A 21,704-nucleotide genomic window follows, 5' to 3' on the forward strand; every position below is an offset into this window, starting at 1 on the left:
GGCAGACCGATGAAATACACTGCTGAGGGGAGCAGGGGGCGGCAGGGGAGATCTGTGAGCCATGTTGGACACTCGCCCGCTGGCCAGGGATCTAACCGGCGCTGCAGAGGCTGCGGGCAGCTTCGCAACCCAGCACTCAACCACTGCGCCACAGGGGAAGCCCGGTTATGTGTTTTTGAAGGCAAGTATTATTGGGAAATTATTTCAGAAATGAATCTAGGGAGAGAGATTTGAGAAACATCCCCTGTTTCTAGGGAGGAGGAGCTTGCTCTGGTCAGACTCAACCAATGTCAATGTATTCTTAAAGATAGCCACTAAAGAACAGAGCTTCATCATATGACATTATCCAGTCATTGTTTTATTTGCTTACCCTTTAATCTACTTATTTGTCAAATAGTTCTAAGTATAAAACTGATTTTGGCAATGTTTTGAAATCATTTGTTAACATTTTCTTACCTGACCCAATGCCATCCCATATAATGCCATTGCATAGTTTTGTTTTGTTTCAACAAAGACTAATAGTCCCCCAGATGCAATTTCTTAATCTTTTCTTCTTTCGGAGAAAAGCTCCTTTTACTTTACTCTATAAATCAAGAGTAACTGTATACCCTTTATCTATTGACATACACCCAAATCACTCTACTGATCATGTCTTTTTCAAGGAAAGTTACTGCAACATCCATCATTTGAACAATAACGTCTGAGAACATCTAACTTCTGACCAAGAGTGTTAGGTGACTATCCAATAGGATACACATCACTTAAAACAAATATTTACAAATAATTTTAGGGTTTATCTTAAAACTTAAGAGTGCATATGGAAATGTCCATACTGTATTTCTCTGTTTAAGATGCTAACAATACTCACTGGGCAGTTTTTACTGCATGATGCATACATAATTTGTGTTGGGACATCTATGTTTTTAACAGGTAAATTTTATAAATAAATTTTGGGTATATAAAATACTGATATTTTGACTCTTCCAAAACAAGGAATTACAACTCTAAATTATGAATGTGTTTATTTTTTCCTATCTAAGGTATCATTAACATCTGCACATAAAACCAGAAATAAAAGAAATTAATGACAAAGAAATAAATTACTTGACATAGTCTTGTTATATTGAATCTTATAAATAATTGTTGATATTCTTATCTTTTTTGTATGTTTGTCTTTTACCCAGTGGAATAAGTCCCTTCAATTTATGTTTACATCTGATCAAAGTTGTTGCAATAATAATAAGTATGATGTTTAACAGTCTTAAAGTGTTTACTTGGTGCCAGATAATGTACTAGCCAATTTACATAAATCATTTAATTTTCAAAACTTGTCTGTGAGAGCTAATTTTAATATATTTATTTTACAGATGATTCCATACGTTATGGATTAGAGAGAGCAAGCAACTTGCCCAAGGTCACACAGTTAGAGAATTCATGCTGGAATACTAATCAAGATCTTCGAACTTCAAAGCTTGTTCTCTTAACCACACCTTTGTTGCTTTATTTCTTTTACTGTATTGTGAGCTTATGTTAAAATCTGCTTTATTCATCTTATATCTGTATTTGACTATCTTCTTATGAGTCTTATGAAAATTGCTTCTGAATATTTTTTAGAATATATATTCACAAGATTTTTTTTTTCTTTTTATGAACTACTGTGTCCAACTATAACATGGTGAGTGCCAAGATTCTTTAATATTCCAGGGCTTTCTTCTGACTTATGAGGCTAGTCACAAAGGCCCTTCAAACAGTCACTAGTTCTGGGCAGAAGGGATTTGAGGTCAAACCTAGGACCAGAGATCTTGGGGAAGTCTAATAGCTCTAGTTCCAGTGTTGCAATCTGGTACATTTTGCTTTTTCTGTCAATTTTAAATGGCAGGAAGCCCTGACCTAATTGAAGAAGTGGTACTGATTCTTTTCAACAGAAATGTTTTTACTCACTGCAACTAAATGTGAACCAAATGAAAAAAAAATAGCAAGAATGTTCTCATTAATTCACTGTGGCTTTTTATAATTTACAAAATAATTTGGGGTGAGGGAAAAGAGGAGACAAATAAAAATGATGAAATATTAAATGAGCTTTAGCAAAAATCTATAATAAATGGTCTTTTAAAGAGCATTTGCATGGCTCAGATGTAGGCACTGAAAGTGTATTTTCATGTGGCTACCCTGTGAAATATCATTTCCAATCTGCAACAATGAATGTGCAGGTTGCAGTTAAACATGATATTAGTTACATTTATGTATAGGTACAGGGATATTTATATGGAGTATTTCATTATCCTTATTGAACTGGTCTCCTTTTCTAATTTCCCTGTTTATCCTAAGATCATCTATATACTAGCACATTCAGAGGGTTTGCTCTTATTTTATAATTGATATCGAAATATTAGCTCAGTTGGGAAAAAGAAAAGAACTGTGATATAAGTGATACAGTAATTCTTAGATTAGATACCTTAGTCATCTAGGTTACTCACATATATTCTTTTTACAAGGCTGGAAGACCCATTTGACTATTCAGCATACTGAGAGACATGGTAAGTATAAGAACATAACCAAATGATCTGATGTTTCAGTTATAACATTTGACACTCTAAATCAGCTTTGAGATTTTCTGCCTCATCCAGGTTGCATATCAAAAATATATCATTTTTCCTGTGATCTTTGCAAAATAGAATCCAGGTTAGCTTAACACAATGAATCCTTGTGCATGGATGTATATCTGTCACTGACACTGAATAGCTGTGTGACCATGGATACATTGCTCAACTTTCCTGAATCCTATTTTCTTATTTTTAAAAATGATATAATGTTACCTCCTTAGCTGGTTGTGATATTTTATGGGAAAACAAATGTGAATCACATAGCCCTCTCGTGTAAACCTCATAGGTATCCCATGGAAGCCAATTTCCTTCTCTCCTTTATCTCAACACTGCTTTTCTAACATTTCAGTAAGTTTTCTACATCATGTGCTCATGTAACTCATAATGCTGATTCTGCTTATCCACATGTTGCGTAAGATTGAACTGAAACATAAAATTCCCTGTTAACAGAGAAGATGCTGCAACAAGCTAGCTCCCATGCCACCTTAACCCAAACACATATATTATTTCTAAACTACTCTGCAAAAAGGAATGCTTCTTACCACACCTGCCTCAGACAGATTATTTTACATACACTACACACAGGGAAATTTTGAAGAGTATGTTCCAAGATACAACCAACCACAACGCATGTTTGAAGCACAGAGATCCCAGTGAGCCGTACACTCTCTCAAAAGCATATTTATAACACGTGTTTTCCCATAAGATTAACAGAAGGCCAAGGCAATGCCCATCAGGAATAAAAGGTATATGTGAGAGCCAGGCTATTTAATTGCCATGTAAGTAGGGCATTTCCAATTTCCTTCTGTGACAGTTTTCAGTTTATCAGCAACTCATGTGCCACCCAGATTCACCTATTTTTTTTTTCAGTCTTTTCTGTTCACAGATGTCAAACCCATCAACCCAAGCAGGGCAGTGTAGATTTTTTTTCAGTGATAAGAGAAATGATAGTTGAAAGATATCACTTATTTTCAAATATCAAATATCAGTAGTTTTCAAAATTTTGAAGAAGGGTTTTGGACTCTAGATTCTATTGGCAACATGGAAATTGTGATTAAAGTCAAGGGGGGGCCTCCCCTGGTGGCGTAGCAGTTGAGTGCTGGGTTGCAAAGCTGCCCACAGCCTCTGTAGTGCCGGTTCGATCCCCAGCCACCAGCGAGGGTCCCACATGGCGCACAGACCTCCCCTGCCGCCCCCTGCTCCCCTCAGCAGTGTACTTCGGTCCTTCTGCCTGTTCTGTTCCCTGCTCTGGCTCTGGTGAATTCTCTCACCCTCCTGTGCTTCTGCCTGTACCCAGTGCTTGTATGGGTAATAAATAAAAAAATCTTTAAAAAAAAAATAAAGTCAAGGGGGAGATTAGAAAATAAGGAAAATTTATCAAAAATGCTGTCACAATCTAGACTAGATATTTTAAGATACTGTATCCTGTATAACTTGATTGAAGAAACAGGCATTCTCTATTTTCATAACAAAATCAAGGAATTTAGGATGTATATGTTTTACAGCAAAATTAAGTCATTTAAGTTGTTTTTCTTCAGTGTACTTTGTGTGGTATGTGTGTGTGTGTGTGTGTACACAGTCTTTACACTCCTTTAAGTCATAGGGATGCTTATTTACTCCTAATTTTCTTAGTTAATATAATGTATGTGAAACTAATGAATATTATGTATCTATTTTATCATCATCATTTATTTAGTATCTAGAGTGTAGAAAGAAAACAAAAGTCAGAGTTGGGGACTCAGTTTTGAAAGATTACTTATCAGCAATGATAAAAAGAATAGGCATGTTGGTACCAAGAAAGTGGTTAAGTTTATGCAGAATCTTCTGGCATGATTAGGATATTCTTAGTTTAAAATAATTGAGGATTTTAATGTGGCCTCTTTATCCTGTTGGGCAGCTGCGTTTACATATTTGTCTGAAATTGTAAAACACAAAAAGTGACACAAACTTCAAAGCAGCATTTTAGAAATCATTCATCATGGATTGAATGGCCATAGAATTTGTGGAAAGGATGTGAAACTGAAGGATTTACTAGAACAGAGATCAAGCATTAAGACGTTAATGCCCCATCTGTTCAATAGCTCCCAGTTCTTGATGTTTACAATAATTGTGTTTTGTGGAATGAAATGAAAATGAGTTTGTGGATACGGATGCATTTTTTGAAGGTTGCTAGTAAAAATATATTTAAATGTAATTAATGCCCTTGTGTTAAATGTTGAAAATAGCACAAACTAGATATTTTACTGGAATTTACAAGTAGCCAAAAATTTCTCTCAACCTGATTCATTTTAAATTTTGATTTAGTTAACATTCACCTAGATTTTTCATAGAGAAAAAAATTATAATGTCCATTTTAATTTATACATGTTATATATGTGTGTATCCATAATATAATTATATGTGTATATATATATATATAATATAACTGTATATACTATACACACACATATTGGTTAGGGGTAGGAAGAAACTAAAGAGATTTTAAGATGAGTAAAAATTACTTTTGAATAATACTAATCATGAACAATATAAGACCCATACAAATCTTAGAAATGTAGACTTTCCCCCATGCAAACTCAGGATTGACCCAGAAAACATTGCTCTAAATGAGTAAAAAACATTCAACATCAGACATCTTATAATCCAATACCAACTTAAATAAAGAATAAAGATGACAAATAAAGATATATTTACTTGTCCTACACTTCAACCATTTACAAAAAATGACAGCTCATAATTGCCTTTGAAAGATGTGAAGTGCACTTTTGAAAGCAATTGAATGGGTTTATGATTTGTCACCACTCATATTCAGTGTTAGAACTTCAACATAAGTAAGCCATTCTCAAATTTTATTTACAAAATGAGAGAATGGATTCCAAAATACCTCTTCTCCTTTTAAAAGAATTTACCACCTAACTGATAGCTGTAGTTTGTTTGCCCCTCATAATCTTTGCAGTTGTATCCTTACAATAATGCTGTGTGCAGACAGAGCCTAGGTTCAAAATGAATAAAGTCTTTCCCAGATGCAAATGGCTTACAAATCAGAGCCTGGATTTGAACTCTGCCCTAGATTTTATATTTCATTAATTTGTGATTAGGCAAGGAAGGTAAATTCCTGCCACATGGTCTGGGGTTAGAACTGTCATAAGAGTGATGAAAATATTTCTGATCAGAAGTATTTTCAACAATAAATGACATTCTTATAAATTAAATGTTAAAATCTTTTAGTCTATGGAAGCATAAGTGAGATTTGAGTTCAGATAATGACTTTCTCTGGGTCTTACGATTTGCTCACTTCCCTGAATTTCAGTTTATTTGTGATAGAGAATTAATAATTTCTATTTACATGGAGTATTCCTGAAATCTTACCTTCAAAGTAAGGTAACCATTAACCATTAACATATTTTCAACAAGTGATGTCTATGGTTATTGTTAACACACTCTTTACAGTGTAATAGCCTGTGAAAATATGTAATTTTTCCTAGGACATTTTTAAATTTTTCTTTTTTTTAAGATTTATTTATTTATTTATTTATTTATTTGTTTGTTTGTTTGTTTGTTTGTTTATTTATACAAGCACTGGGTACAGTTAGAAGCACAGGAGGGTGAGAGAATTCACCAGAGCCAGGAGAGGTTCTGCCGTGCCATGTGGGACCCTCGCCAGCAGCCAGGGATTGAACCAGTGCTGCAGAGGCTGCGGGCAGCTTGGCAGCCCAGCACTCAACTGCTGAACCACCAGGAGAGGCTCTTTAAATTTTTCAAATAGTGAAATTTAGTCTTTGTACATGGTAGCCAAATTGCAGTTGAACGAACACATTCAGACAAAATTTATGAAATCCCAAATTGACCATTTGGTTTTTTCATTATGTAGTTATAGCTTAAAGTAAGAAAACATTGGCCTTTACAAGGAATGTGAATTCAATATTCCAAAGAAGTTTTACTCATCAAGTGATAATACATAAGACATAAAGTGTTTAAGCAACTTTAAGATTCAACCATAACCCTAAAACAGGAGGAGAAAAAAATGCTCTCCATCCAGCTCTCCTCAACTATTTTGCCACTAAGGCAGTGAATATTTAGTGAAAATATAGTAAGTCTTAATGTTAAAAGCAAATAAAATATGATACAAAATAAATGAAATTAAAATTAATGAAAAAAAAAAGTTATTAATTAATAAAAATCATCCTCCCCTTGCTATCCCTTGCTATCTCTTGCTCTTGCTAATCAGCTCTTCCCTTGCTATCTCTTGCTATCTCTTGCTCTGACAATTAGATTTTATTAAAGCAGAAAGTAGTTCAGAAGCTCAAAAAGGGAACATTGGAAGACAAGCCATTTTTATGGATCCAGCAAATTCTGAAACTGAAAAACAACTTTTATTAGACAAAAAGAATCAGGGAAAACTTGTGGAGATCCATTTTATACTAGCCTTTTATTTTATTTATTGTGTATAAGGAGATTTTCAAGGAAGTTTATTTCATCATAAGCCAAGGAAATCCTATCAATGTTCTGAAATTCAAGTTAAACACAAATATCAATTAATACTGAACTGAAAATATTACAAAACATTTTGTTTTATTTCAGTTCTCTATGTAGAGCAACTTGAGTTAAAGATGTGGTTATGCTTTTTTTTTTTTTTTCTATCAAAGTGAATAAAACCAAAAACTTAAAGAAACTGTGTCTAATAAGACCTGTAACCAGACTGATATTCTGTTCTTAACCTTCATTATTAGCTCTATGAACCATGCTAAACTATGATAGTAACTCTTTGGGTGACCTTGAGAGATTTGATACCTCTAGGAAAACTATCTATTTCAGGAATTTAACTGCCCTAAGTTAGTCTGACAGCCATATGTTTAAGTCATGATTTCAGTGCCTGGAGAAATTTTTGTCAGACTCCCAAGCAAGTCAGCGAATTCAGGAGATTTGCCTTGTGGCTTTGGAAAAATATGGTCAGGGAAGGTCAGTCAAGGTTCATAAAGCCTTTGTCAAAGGCTTAAGGAGAGTGCAGAAACAAGACTTGGTCTTAGCCAGAGCAGCTTCTACCTCCTACATCGATGCTTGTGGAAGCCCCATAAATTATGAAGAAAAAGTCCATTATAAAATGTGGCCTCCTCTCCTCCCATTTCCTAAAATCAATGGGTAATTTAGCTCTGCACAATATATAAAAACAAAATAAAATAAAAAATAAAAATAGAAGATGGGATAATACCTTATTTGATAAGAATTTGTGAGGTACCAGGAAAATGCAAAAGGGAAAAAAATTAGGATTAAATCCCTTTACACTTATTATAGCTCCTCTATGCTAACACTTGGGGAGAGGTAGAGGAAGTGTTTGTCAGCTTTGAACTGTAATTCCAAATGTTCTCATCATTTTTTCTCTTTGAAATAACGCTCTCACTTTAAAGTTGCTAAAAACCCTTCTCTTTTGAAACACACTCGTTGAGAAATAAAGCATAGTCACCAAAACTATGCACATCAACTATCATGGAAAAGTAACATTTTGTATAAAATCTTTAAAAATGATGACTGGACAATATTAGTTATGTCTATATAGGTTCGAAATCCAAATCTCTATTTGAGATTTCCTCATTTAGTTGCATGCTGCATTAAAGAACACACATGCCCAGACCCACTTTCTCATGTCCATTTGTGAACTGTTTTCTACTTATGTACCTCCTTGGAATATTCAGACCTTAATTCATACAAAATCATCACAAGTGGACTGAATAATGAGATTAATTTTTGAGCTGGTTAAGTCAATTTAAAAATATCCTCTGAAGGAGTAATGTGAACAAAATTATCAAGAAATTTATTTGAGGGAGAATATCTAGGGATAGGGAATGTTGTAGCAAATAGAAAGATATACTTGGACAAAGTGTGATATATAAATGTGATAGTTCTCGCACATAAAGTCTTGTATAGCTGTGAAAACAATGAAAAGCACAGAAAAGACAATGTATACCTGAGGAATTTTATTTGGAAAGGTAATATACTATGAAAGTCCCTATGAAATAACTTATTATTCAATGCACAGAATAGGATTTTGAACTATACATTCCAATAAAACAAAAAAGCAAACAAAAAAGCCTTAGACTGAGGTTTGCACCTCCAACTTTAGTTAAAAATTAATTACTGATCAAGGGTGAATTTATAAAATCCTATAAATCAATTAATAATAAAAGACAACTCACAAAAAGTGTGTATAGAGGATGAAATGGTACAACCATTAGAAGATTCCAGTAAAATGAAAGCATGAGAGGAGAGATTCAGTTGCATTGTGATCAAATGCAAACTCAAGCAGTATGATGCCATGATCATCAGATAATAAAAACATTTCTGAAGAACTGACAGTACTTCATGTTTATCTGAGTTGTTGGTAGCAACAGCTTAGCAGCAATATGTCACTATATGGTAGCAACAACATAGAAGCAATATGTCACTATATAGTAAATTATATTATGTGTGTGTATGTGCGTGTATCTAGATACATAGGTAGATAGATAGATAGATAGATAGATAGATAGATAGATAGATAGATAGACCCATATTTATAATATACATCAGTAATCCATTTCAAGGAATCTGTGCAGTGGCTATTTTAGTGCAAGCAAGGTAGGTATATGTAGATGGAGATTTAATTTAGTATTTGTAAATGCCTCTAGAATTAAAGCATCTCAAAAGTTCAAAAATAGGAAATGGTTGAATATGCTTTGCCATATTCATATCCCAAAGTTATAGTAGTGTTTTTTTTAAGAAAGAAGTAAATCTTTACGTATTGATACAAAAAGATACTTGCAATGTATTCTAGAGTCAATGAAACTTCTAATTTGCATGAGTACTGATTTGCAAATTACCCATAATAGGATAAAATATAAATCTGAAATGATACACATTTCAGGTGCGTAAAACTATCAACAGATATCACTTCTTTCTATTTTATAATTTGCATACAGTATGTTTTTTTTTGTAGTTAGGCACATTTATAGTTTTTTATAAAACAGCAGCAAAGAGCAAAAAAAGGAAAAATATACTCAGACACAGAAGAAATGAATCAATGATATCAAAGTTCACTTAAAGCCCCAGAAATCTGACTCCAGGTTTGCAGAGACAGGTTTGTTATTATAATTATCACCCAGTAAGAGCTGCATTCTCAAAATTGCTGAGATTTCATTCACTTCTCTAAAAAGTTGAGGAGGAAGTGACAGCATAGTGCTAGAAGCTCATACTCACTTTCTCTGTCTTCCTAATTATATAGTCATTCCGAGTAACACTTCCCTTCAGAAATAAGATACTTAGTTCAGAATCTGAGGCACTGCTCCAAATAAAGTGCTTGTAGGTTTTTGTAAAGTTAACAGCAAATGATTGACAATAGAAGCTGTCAATTAACTCAACAGACATGGCTGAGTATAAAAGATTCTCTGGTGTATGCCATAAATACCAGAATGTTTTTTTAAAGATTTATTTATTTATACAAAAACTGGGGTACAGGTCATAGGTTGGGAGGATGAGAAAATTCACCAGAGAGAGACAGAGCAGGGAGCAGAACAGGCAGACGGACCAAAGAAACTGCTGCGGGAGCAGGGGACGAGGCAGGAGAGGTCTGCTGTGCCGTGTGGGTTTCTCCCTGGCTGGCTGGGAATCGAACCCATACTGCAGAGGTTGTGGACATCTTCAAAGTGCTGCGCTCAACCTGCTGCGCCACCGGGGAGGCCCAATGCCAGGATATTTTTACAATATTACCTGTAGGGAAACTTACACCCATTTCACGACTGATTGTATTTTTTCTTTTGGTTACAGAAAGATCTCATTTTGTGCCTGCTAAGTACTCTAGAGGAATAAGTTTAAGTGTGTTAATGTCACATTGGTGGGACCAGAGTTCTCCTAGTTCTGTCAATAGACTTTGAAATTCTTTACTAGTAATGTAATTTCCATAGTCCTATTGTTCAATGAATGTTCCCTTTACCACTTAGGTTGAACGGTGTGTAAGTGTGGCTTTGTATTTTTGTACAAGAGTAGTCTAAGTCAGTATCTCCAATTCCTACCAAGCATGTCTTTCTCTCATTTGGAAATATTTTCTTGTTATTGTTTCCCCCTGCATAGCTTCAGCAAAGGAAAATAAATTTTAAAATAGTAAGTTTAAATGTCTTAAGATTATTATTTTACCATAAAAAAATGAACATCATAAGTGCAGTGTCCATGAAGATAAACAAACAAAAACCAGTTACTACCTGGGAAAAAGACAACTATAACTCTGCTTTGAGTCTTTGTACAAAGACAGACAATAATGTTTTCCTCTATGAACATATCCTGAATTTTGGGAATCTGTTTTTTCTATGTTGAAAGCAGAACTTTCTGTATAAAGGAGGAAAAGATCAGGCTCACACTGATAAATATTTTTGCAGGCTTTACTGAAACAACTGTCAGTTTAAAACTTCTTCACTACATTTTACTATAGTCACCATAGAATAGGTTAGTGTTTCTTGTTTCTCACCTAGATTGAATAGGTTTGTGTTTCAGAAAAGGAGGTTTAAGTGCAAGTAACTTGGTAGCCAGCAGTGCAGTCAATGAAGTATGGCAGGCATCAGCCTCCAGACCGGTTATAAAGAAGAGGATTATCCCTCTGGAGATAAAATGAGAATAGAAGATGGAGGTAGGGGTTCAATGTCCAGTCTTGGTGAGTATAAAAATAGCAGCTGTGTTTTGAAAACTAAGACAATGAAATCAATGTATAAGTGGAGGTATTCCAGAGCAGCTCAAGGGAAACATGGGTCATGGTCTAGCTCAGCTACTTAACTGAGACAAGTCACTTCACCACTCTGTATCTCTCATTTTTCACCTGAGAATTAGAAATAATTGCCACTTCAAACTTTTCTTAAGAAACTTAAATTAGATAATTTAAAGTGCTTAGCACAGTGCCTGGCACATAATAAGTACTCAAGAAAGGTTTATAGTTTTCATAAATTTCTTTGTATTTTTTTATAGCAGTAACATTGGTTTACAACACTGTATATAAATTAGAGGTATAGGGTCTCCAGCTTCTGGTGTTGTTGCTACCCCACACCCACCACCAAGACACCCATAGTCTTTTGTGCTCCCTCCTCACCTCGTTTCTCCTCTCCTCCAACCCCTCTGGTAGCTTCAGTTCTAGTCAAGCTTCTAGGGTTTGTATTGGTTTGAGTTTATCTGACTCTCTTGTTTGTTTCTCTATAGCCACAAATCATTGACAACATTGGAGTAATTGTCTTTTCTGATTATTTCACTTCGCATAATCCCCTCAAATTCTATAATGGTAAAAATGGCAAGAGTTTATTCTTTTTTATCAATTAATTTATTTTTAGTTGAGGTAATATTTGGATGCCTTCTTAAGTATTGCCACCATAGTGCACGCACCACAAAATCACCCACAGTCCACCACCACAGTCCACTGTGCTTCCTTCCCTGTCTGTTCTTACCCTCCCCCACTCTCTGCTCCCTCTGGATACCTCAGTTCTGTAGTCAGCTTTCCGGAGTTAGTTTTTATGCTTGTCTTTATCTGACGCTTTAGTTATTCTATATTCCACATATTACTGACACCATCTGGTATTTACCTTTCTCCTTTTAACTTATCTCATCCTATCCATATTTCACTCCATCCATATTGCCACAAATAACATGAGTGTACAGGGCCTCCCCTGGTGGCGCAGCCTCTGCAGCGCCAGTTCATCCCCTGCCCACCGGCGAGGGTCCCACCAAAAATAAATAAATAAATAAATAAATAAATAAATAACATGAGTGTAAATTTTTTGATCACTGAGTAGTATTCCATCATGTATATGAACCATATCTTCTTGATCCACTTAACTGTTTTTGGGCACTTAGATTGTTTCCATAGTTTAGTTATAGTAAATATCACTGCATAGACATGACAATGTAAGTTTCCACATCTTCCTAATCCACTTCTCTGCCTTTGGGCATTTAGGGTGTTTCCATAGCTTGGCTCTTATAGTGTAGCAGTGAACACATAGTTGCCTTTGAATTAATGTTTTTGTATTCTTCAGGTAGACACCTAGGAATGATATCTCTTGATCATGTGGTAGATAATTTTTAATATTTTGAGAAACCCCCATGCTATTTTCTATGTTCCTTTTCCTCCATATCCTTACCAGCACTTGTCTTTTCTGAACTTTTTGATGTAGGCCCTTCTCAGTGATGTGAGGTATATTCTCTTTCTGTGGTTTTGATTCGAATTTCCCTGATGATAAATGATGATGGACATTTTTACATGTGCCTGTCAGTCATTTGTGTATCTTCTTTGGAGAAGTGCCTATTTAACTCCTCCGCCCATTTTGATTGGATTATTTGTTTTCTTTTTTGCTGAGTTGTTTGTGTTCTTTGGAATGTTGGATGTATGGTGTATAAATATGTCTCTCATTCAGTAGAGTGTCTTTTGCTTTACTGATAGTTTTTTTTTTTTTTTTTTGCTGTGTACAAGTTTTAGTTTGATGTGGTACCAATTGTTCATATTCTCTTTGTTTTTATTGTTGTTGTGATAGATATTTCTTAAATGTTTTTGGTATTATTATTATCACTGTTATAATGACTTTTCTGAAACAGACTTTTGAAATCTGTATATTGAAATCAATATTTCCTCTTTACAGTCAGGTTAGAAATAATAATCTGAGGGAAATTTACTAAAATCACCATGGCTTGAGACACTGATACTATAAAAATTTTATTTACAGAACACCACTATGTTACCACACTTGAGAACTTACAAAATAGCCATGTAATTGTTACACATCAAGGAACACACACCTCTCAGAATGTTCCATACAATTTAGGATTTAATGGATAAATTCAAGATTCCTAAAGGAGTGATGCCAGAGTTTATCAGCATCAACAGTTTTGTTTTATATGCCTTAGATAATCCTCTCTTAAAGTCCACACTCTACATTCAAAATGGCTTAGAAAGACTGGGTTATAAGAACACTAATCTTGTCAGTCTGAGAATACGATTACTTCTCCTTGGCTTCATACATCTATGCATAGGTATAAATATGTTAATATTGATGTTTGCAAAGTATGTGTGCCAAATGCCCTTCTCTATTTCTTGTTCAATACTAAAAGCTATGTCTCGTATTGCGTTAATTAAGCAAGAAAATTGTTTCTTTATATATCAGTCTAGATATCCCTTATGCATAAGACAGAAGACCTTATTAAATAATTTCAGAGCTTTGACAGCTCAGGCACTGGTGGCTAGACTTTTAGCGGAAAATGTCCCTCTCTAAATCTGACCCTATAAGTGTGGAGTGATTGCCTTCCAAACTATCCACACACTTCCGAGTTCACCATACAGGGGACATGCTTGTTAGGGATATGATGGTTATTACAAGTGCCAGTAACCATGATTCACATGAAAGAACTTATCTCGGTATCATCATGCTTTAATTTCTCCTGCTGGGTTTACTATTTCTAAGTTGGTCAAAGGCTACCCAGCTCTATTCTCATTGGAAAGTGTTGCTTGACTACTGCATATTTGCTGTACTTAGAGAGCCCCTGAGAGATAGTGGCAGCCATATGGACTATTTTGGAAGCTGTGTTCATGGGGGGAAAAACGGGTGAGGAGTACTGGTTCTGAAGCTGAAGAATCTGGGTTTCCTTATTCACTGGTATTAGAGTGTAAATTCCAGTGAGGTCTGGAGTGATCCAAGGGAGCATGTGGATTGAAAAAGCCAAATGTAACATAGAATTTAGAAGAGCAAAATAGACATCAAGGTGAAGTGTGAGTAATGGGGGGGCTTGGGAGACAATTCTCTGTTGCTCTCTAGCATTTCTGAACATCTTAGGAGCAGACATAATGACTTTTATTCAATCCAGATATTTCTATAGTAAACAGTGTTAGAGATCAGACATAATGTCTCTTTCCAAAGCAAAGAACTGGTTTGTTTACAGTTTTGGAAAGCAGAGGTGGTGTTTCTCTCTGGAACTTAGGGCTGGGATGCATGATGTGGCTTTCCCAAGTTGATAGTTCCTCTTCTGTCATGCACTCTGTTTGTAGGTGCCATCTGACCCTTTTTAAGTTGCCCTGTGGGATTGGGGGTTGGGGAGCAATGCAAACAAGACGCTCAAACTCCTTGCTGTGCTTTGAATGCAAGTCCTTTGTCCTGACCCAGGAGCCTTCTATCTTCTACCGACATCCATGAAACTGTAGCAGAACAAAGTGTTAGCTTGAAAGTAGGGTAAAGTATTAGAAACTCCATAGTTCTTGACAAAATGTGGGGAAAAGATGCAGGATGTAAAAGAACTCTAGATGGGTAGGAGAGTAAATAGCCTGATAGTACCATGGCCATGTTATTCTAGCACCAGGGACACAGCCCTGACCATGACGGGCAGTTTCCCTCCTCTTTTACTGCATGCTTACTAAGGAGCAGAGACAAATATAAATAGGGTGAAAAAAAATGTCGCAAATTTCAGAATAGAAATGTTACAATAGGAGAGACAGAGAAGGACGGGGAAAGGGAGGCGAGAAAGAGGGAGGGAGGGAAAGATAGAACAGCAAGAGTAGAACACTGAGGCTTGAACAAGAAAAATAAAATCAGTGTGTGGCAGGAACACAGTGAGGGAGAGGAAATGTGATACTGGATGGATTAGCAATTTCTGTAGGAACCACATCACCTTGGAAATTATAGACTTCCGTAAGGAATCAGATGGGGCAGATGCTTTTTCTTTTCCATTATGAATTTATTTTGACTCACTTTCCTCCCTAATTTTTTAAAAAAACAAAAAGCTCATTGATACCATGAGTATTTGGAAAGTAAGGAATGTACTTGCACTGTGGATTGCATAATCTCTACAGCAGCCTTCCAATGTGCCAACTTACTCCTTCTCTTGACTAGATGTTGCTGGAAATTACCAAAACAGGTTTTCCCCTCCATTATCATCTGGCTTTTGGAACAAATTCAGGAGGAAATGCCTTCACCCAGAAACTTTTAGAGAACAGAATGATGCATCTAACAACTAGTATTGCTATTGCTAATAAAACACTAATACTTCCATTACTACTAAAATTAATGGTGTAAAGTTGAGAAGGCTAAGGAGAGGGAGGAAAAAGACAAGGGAGAAAACAGCAACTTATGGAGGGACTCAGGTACCAAGAATTGTGCTCAAAGCTTTACATTATTTTTCTTTTCTTTTTTTCATGAAGTACTAAAATTTAACTGTATATGAAAATATAGAAAACTCTGTCCATATCCTCAGGGTAAGGAAAGTTTTGACACAAACACACAAAAAAATGGAAAAGATTAAAAACTTCCACCAAGAGGGAGATTCTTCCACAAATAAAAATAGTAGATATTTCTAGAATTTACAAAGAAGGTATAATGCTCACCATCAGAATATATAAAGAATCTCTACAAGTCAGATTTTTTTTTCTAGCTTCTGAATTTTTAATTTACTTTCTTTTATTAAGGTAACATTGTTTTACAACACTGTATATGACTTAGGAGACTAGTTCCATACCTCTTCAGATGAATGTTATCACACCACCCCCACTGCAAATGATACCATGTACCATTGAGACCCTTCCCACTTTATTCTCTCCTCCCCCTTTTGAGTAGCTTCAGTTCTTCAGGCTTATTTCAAGGGTTTGTGTTGCTTTAGTTTTTTCAGTTCCTTGGTTCTGTTTCTCTATATTCCACATATGAATGAAATCATTTGGTATGTATTTTTTTTCCTTCTGACTTAATTCACTTAGTACAATCCCCTCCACTTCCATCCATGTTGTCATGAATGACAAGAGTTCACCTTTTCCTATAGGTGAGTAGCATTTCATCATATATAAAAAAGTACATCTTATGTATCCATTCATCTTTAGTTGGGTTGTTTCTATAGTTTGGCTATTATATATATTTTTATTTTTTTAAAGGATATCTTTTTTTTTTTTAAGATTTATTTATGTGCAGGACAGTGAGAGATTCACCAGAGACAGAATGGGGAACAGAACAGGCAGACTGACTGAAATACACGGCTGAGGGGAGCAGCGGGCATGACTGGAGAGGTCAGCCACGCCATGTGGGACCCTTGCTGGCTGTCCAGGATCAAACCAGCGCTGCAGAGGCTGCAGACAGCTTTGCAGCACAGCGCTCAACTGCCTGCACCACCAGGGGAGGCCCATTTTTTTTTTATATTTTTTAAAAGATTTATTTATGTATGCATACAAGAACTGGGGTGCAAGCCAGAGGTGTGGGGGGTGAGAGGATTCACCAGAGACAGAGTGTGGAGCAGAACAGGCAAATCTACTGAAATACACTGCTGAGAGGAGCAGCGGGAGAGACAGGAGAGGTCTTGCTGCGCCATGTGGGTTGCTCCCTGGCCACCGGGGGATCTAACTTGTGCTGCAGTGGCTGCCAATAGCTTGATAGGGCTGGCTTTAACCCTGTACCACCAGGAAGGCCCTAGTTTGGCTATTATAAATAGTGCTATAATGGACATAGGAATGCATATATTCCTCTGCATTAGTGTTTTTGCATTTTTTGGGTAACAGTGGAATTGAATTGTACATTAGATCCATTTTTAACATTTGTGAAGAATCTCCATACTGTTTTCTACAGGGGCTGGACAAATCAATATTCCCATCTATAGTGTACAAGGCTTCCATTTTCTCCACCCCTTTGCCAACATTTGTTTTAGGTACTTTTTTTAAACTTCAAAATTACTCTCCAAAATGCTCTGATGCTCCTTTCAGAGATAGAAATTCAGAGAGGACATTCTTTGAGATTTTCCAGAAACTTATGCCTATGGCAGGATTTGAACCTTGAAAGTAGTTGACTCCAGAGCCAGGATCTGTACAAAATATGCAGGGCATTTCCAAATGCAGCATCTTTTTACATTGCAGGTGTTCCTTCTCTTATAAAGCAAACAGCTTTGTCATCAGTGGATAGAAAATTGTAGTATCCTAGAGATTATTAGGTTCCATCATGGGACAAAATGATGGGTGGTTTTTATCTGCATTGTTTGAAAAGCCTGGCTGTATACAGCAGCTGAAATACAGCACCCAACATTTTCTCCAGTGGATGCCACAGCAGACAGCAGATGCGCAATGTCCACATAGTAAGGCAGGCAGAAGGGCCTAAATCGATCATCTAGCCTGAGAGGATAGCTGACCCATGCTTTATCCCAGCTGCTTATAGACTTTAGTCCTTAGGAAGAAAAACAATGCGTTTCGAGAAAATATCTCTAAAGAGGAAGGATTACAATTACCCTAGAGAAATTGCCTCATAAGTGCACACAGTCAAAGGGAAAGGACACATAAAATTATCTGAGCTAAAAAGATAGCTTTGGTTTACTAGAATAAGAGAACATCAATCCAAGGGGATCTGAAATTCATTAGCAATTAATGACATGTTACTACACATGTTTAAGAGATTGCCTAGACCAGTGTTTCCAAAACTGTGTTGCAAAGAATGCATGTTTCTAGAAATCTAATGTTCTATAAAATTAAGATTTCATAGTTTAAAAAACCTCTAGCAGAATTTATTTATCCATTGTTCTTTCTTAGTAACAGACCCTGTTTGCTTCTACTTGGGGAAGGTTTATATTCATTCAGTTGAAGAATCCATTGAAATGTCTTACTAGGGGGCCTCCCTGGTGGCACAGTGGGTTGAGCACAGGGCTGTGAAGCTGTCCACAGACTCTGTGGTGCCAGTTCGATTCCCACCCAGCTGGGGGAGATGGCGTGACAGGCCTCCCCTGTCTCTGATGGATTCTCTCACCCCCATGCCCCCCACCCCGTGCCTCTGGCCTGTACCCAGCGCTTGTATAAATAAGTAAATCTTTAAAAAGAAAAAAGAATGTCTTACTAGGAATCGTACTAAGAGAGAAGTTCGTTGTGTTGTTGCTTTTTTTTTTTTAACAGTTTACAAAGTGGACACTCATCCTTTTTACTTAGAGTTAATGTCAAGTCTATATAGTACAGTACCTACATTATCTCCTGGAGAGCAAAATTGATAAACATGATTTTAAATCTAGGACTCTTTTTCCAGGTTTGTTTCTTTTTCCATGTACTTTTCTCATCTGTGTTTCTTTCCCATACGAACATCCTCCACTTTTTCAATGTGATATGCTCTTTTCCATGCAGACCTGTGAATGAAGACTCAGAGCCCTCGGAGGCCAATGGTTCTGGCAGGTCTCATGGCATCTACGTGAACAGATGGTCTCCAACACCTTCTGAGTCAGCGAGCACCATTACAGCAATCATTTTACTTGGGGTACCCAGGTATTTAATCACCTTTTTTCCCTCAACAAGAAATTCTGTTTTTTTTTTTTAATGTGAAAATTTTTTTGAGATAACATTGGTTATATCATTGTTACTATTTTGGTAGCATCGGACCCCCCTTCAGGAATTCACCCACCACCAAAGCACCAAAGCACTAAAGCATAGTCCACCTCCATAGTCCACTGTTTAAGAAGTTCTTTAGAGAGGGCTTTAAGAAAGTTTGAAAGAATTCATTTTGCCATTTCCATGTTTTGGTTTTCTACTTGAGATTAATATGTGATGGCTGGAGTTTCAGTAGTTCATAATCTGGGAACATTGGATGTGTTTTAGGATAAAATACACAAAATTAGCATAGTAAAACCTACATATGAAACTTACTTGTGGCACTACCATTCCAGGCCAGTGTTGCTACTTCTGAACTCAATTTTGGCAAGAATATAAAAAAAAATTATAACCCTAATGCTAAGGTTCATTGTAGCTAGGTATCTACTACATACAAACAATGGATACAATTCCTGATACACCCTGTATATTCCACTCTCTATATTCTTACAGGTTTGTAAATACTTTGCTCATTAAAGATCCTGAAATCATTGTCATGAGTAATACATATATTTAGACATCAAACAACTATTAAGAAATTGCCATGTGCCAGACAATGTGCTAAAGGTGAGAATGTGGGAAAATAAGAGTGATTGACTCTGAGATCGTCATGGAAGTCTCCACTAAGAAACTGAGTGACATTTTGAGGATTGAATAGGTGTTTTTGGAATAGAGAGAGATGGAAATATAAGGCAGGTAGAAAACATAAATGAAAATAGAAATGTGGTGTTTCCTAAGAACTTCAGCATTTTTGAGAAAACTAGAGTTAAAAGTGAGTTCAGTCTTTTGGGGCTTATGTAGGCCTAGGGCAGAATCACACATTTGGAGAGGTAGTAAACAAAGGCCAAAACTGTTACAGACTTTTAATAGCAATTGCAGGAATTTCGAGCATTATACTCTAGAAAAATGGCACCAGTAGGCAGTTTTAGCGAGGAGACACCAAGATTGAAGTTGTGTTCTTGAATGATCTCTCTGGCATTGATGTGGAGGTTAAATAAGGGAGCCTGATATTGGAAAATGGGTGAGGTAGGCAGAAAAAAATAGATACCAACAAAGCCAAAACTGGAGTGTAATGGAATGATATCAGGCAGATATCAGAGAGCGCAAACCATTGCAGGAGCAACTTTGCCTGACTAGTAAAGCACCACTCGTATTTACTCAGGGGCCAACCAACATGATTTCCTTGATCCTAATCAACAGTTACAGGAGATGAATGCATACCATCTCTTATACCAATAGAAAGCCCTTGTTTACGGAAAATGAGCTAGATTTTTAACCCTTCCTATTCTCCGGTTTTAAAAAAATTACTGCTTTTTTAAGAGCACACACATACAGATACTTCTTTGATCAAATCTGATTCTCCTCCTAACTCCTAAGTTTCTCCATGCAGACCTCTCATGATCCCGGGATAAGAATAGTATGCTCATTGTTTCTTTTTTTTTTTTTTATTTTAAAGATTTATTATTTTTATAAAAGAACCCGGGTACAGGCCAGATGCACGGGAAGAGTGAGAAGATTCATTGGGAGACAGAGCAGGGAACAGAACAGGCAGACTGATGAAATACACTGCTGAGGGGAGCAGCGGGAGAGACAGGAGAGGTCTGCTTTGCCATGTGGGATTCTCGCCAGCTGGCCAGGATCGAACCCTCACTGCAGAGGCTGTGGACAGCTTCACAGTGCCAGCGCTCAACTGCCTATGCCACCAGGGAGGACGGCTCATTGTTTCTTATTAGGAGTTAAAATCCTTTCTATTTCTCCAGAACCCCAGAAACCAGGATCATCTTCACCAAGTGATACCATTTGCATTGTGCCATCAGTAACCACAGCCTCCACAAAAACCTGTGTAGTCTTAGTGTCAGAGGAAACCATTGTTTCCTTGGGAGATACAGACACCTTTAGAATTTCTTAGCATCTCTAAAATTAAATCAACAAAAATGCATATCCAACCTTGTGAGTTCCTGTACCAACATTTTACCACACACACCAAATTCTGAGATTCTCAGCTTTTGAACAATCCCACCTCTGAGGGACAGAGTGTTTACTTTGAAACCTTTTGCAAAGGGTATAAAATATTCTCAATGTTCATAGCCGAGGAGTTAAATTTTTATCATGGTCTCCCCTCTTCAGGTAAATTGTCTTTTTTTTGTTTTGAATGTGATTATTTTTTGCATCATTTATCTCTCAGTTTAAACTCTCATTACTTCTACCCTGCTGACTAGATTTTCTAGAAGAATTTGGTTCAGTGTTTGAAGAATTAGTATTTCAGTACATTCATACTGCTTCCCCCCACCATCTATATTCTACAGGTCCTGCTTCTGACTTATCCTTTAGGAACTGTTTTCCTCTCAAGCCCATGACATGCATCATCTCCTGTGAGAGAACATATCCAAGAACTAGTATGAACAGGGATTTTTGCCAGACAGCAGCACCCACCTCTATTGATTGCATTATGGCAGAGACTGAGGGACACAGATTGGAGGGGATAATTGTGTGATGGTATTGCAACAACCAGTGGGCTTAATAAAAAAAAAACAAAAACAAAACTGGAACACAATGATAGGTAACTTAGAAATGTATTACATCAAAGTAGCCTACTTACAAATATCTTATTTATTTTAATTTGAATCCTCCTTGTTTCCTAAGTGGCTAATGATACTCATATCTCTGTTTCAGTATCATTAGTCTATTAAAGTTTTACTGGTGCCCTAGGTCACAGACACAAAAGAAAAGGACATCATTGCACATGG

The 21,704-nt window shown here is 36.4% G+C and overlaps 1 long non-coding RNA gene across 1 annotated transcript; it reads left to right on the forward strand.

The window, feature by feature from the left end:
• Positions 1-64: 64 nt before the first annotated feature.
• On the forward strand, positions 65-18,824 carry LOC129146521 (uncharacterized). Its single transcript, XR_008553377.1, has 4 exons — positions 65-734; positions 1,368-1,675; positions 2,496-2,537; positions 18,718-18,824. It is a non-coding gene; the product is annotated as an uncharacterized LOC129146521 (long non-coding RNA).
• The last annotated feature ends 2,880 nt before the right edge of the window (positions 18,825-21,704 follow it).

The sequence above is a fragment of the Talpa occidentalis genome, unplaced genomic scaffold (assembly GCF_014898055.3).
Source record: "Talpa occidentalis isolate TD23 unplaced genomic scaffold, MPIMG_talOcc4v2.1 talOcc4.298, whole genome shotgun sequence".
Classification (NCBI taxonomy): domain Eukaryota; kingdom Metazoa; phylum Chordata; class Mammalia; order Eulipotyphla; family Talpidae; genus Talpa; species Talpa occidentalis.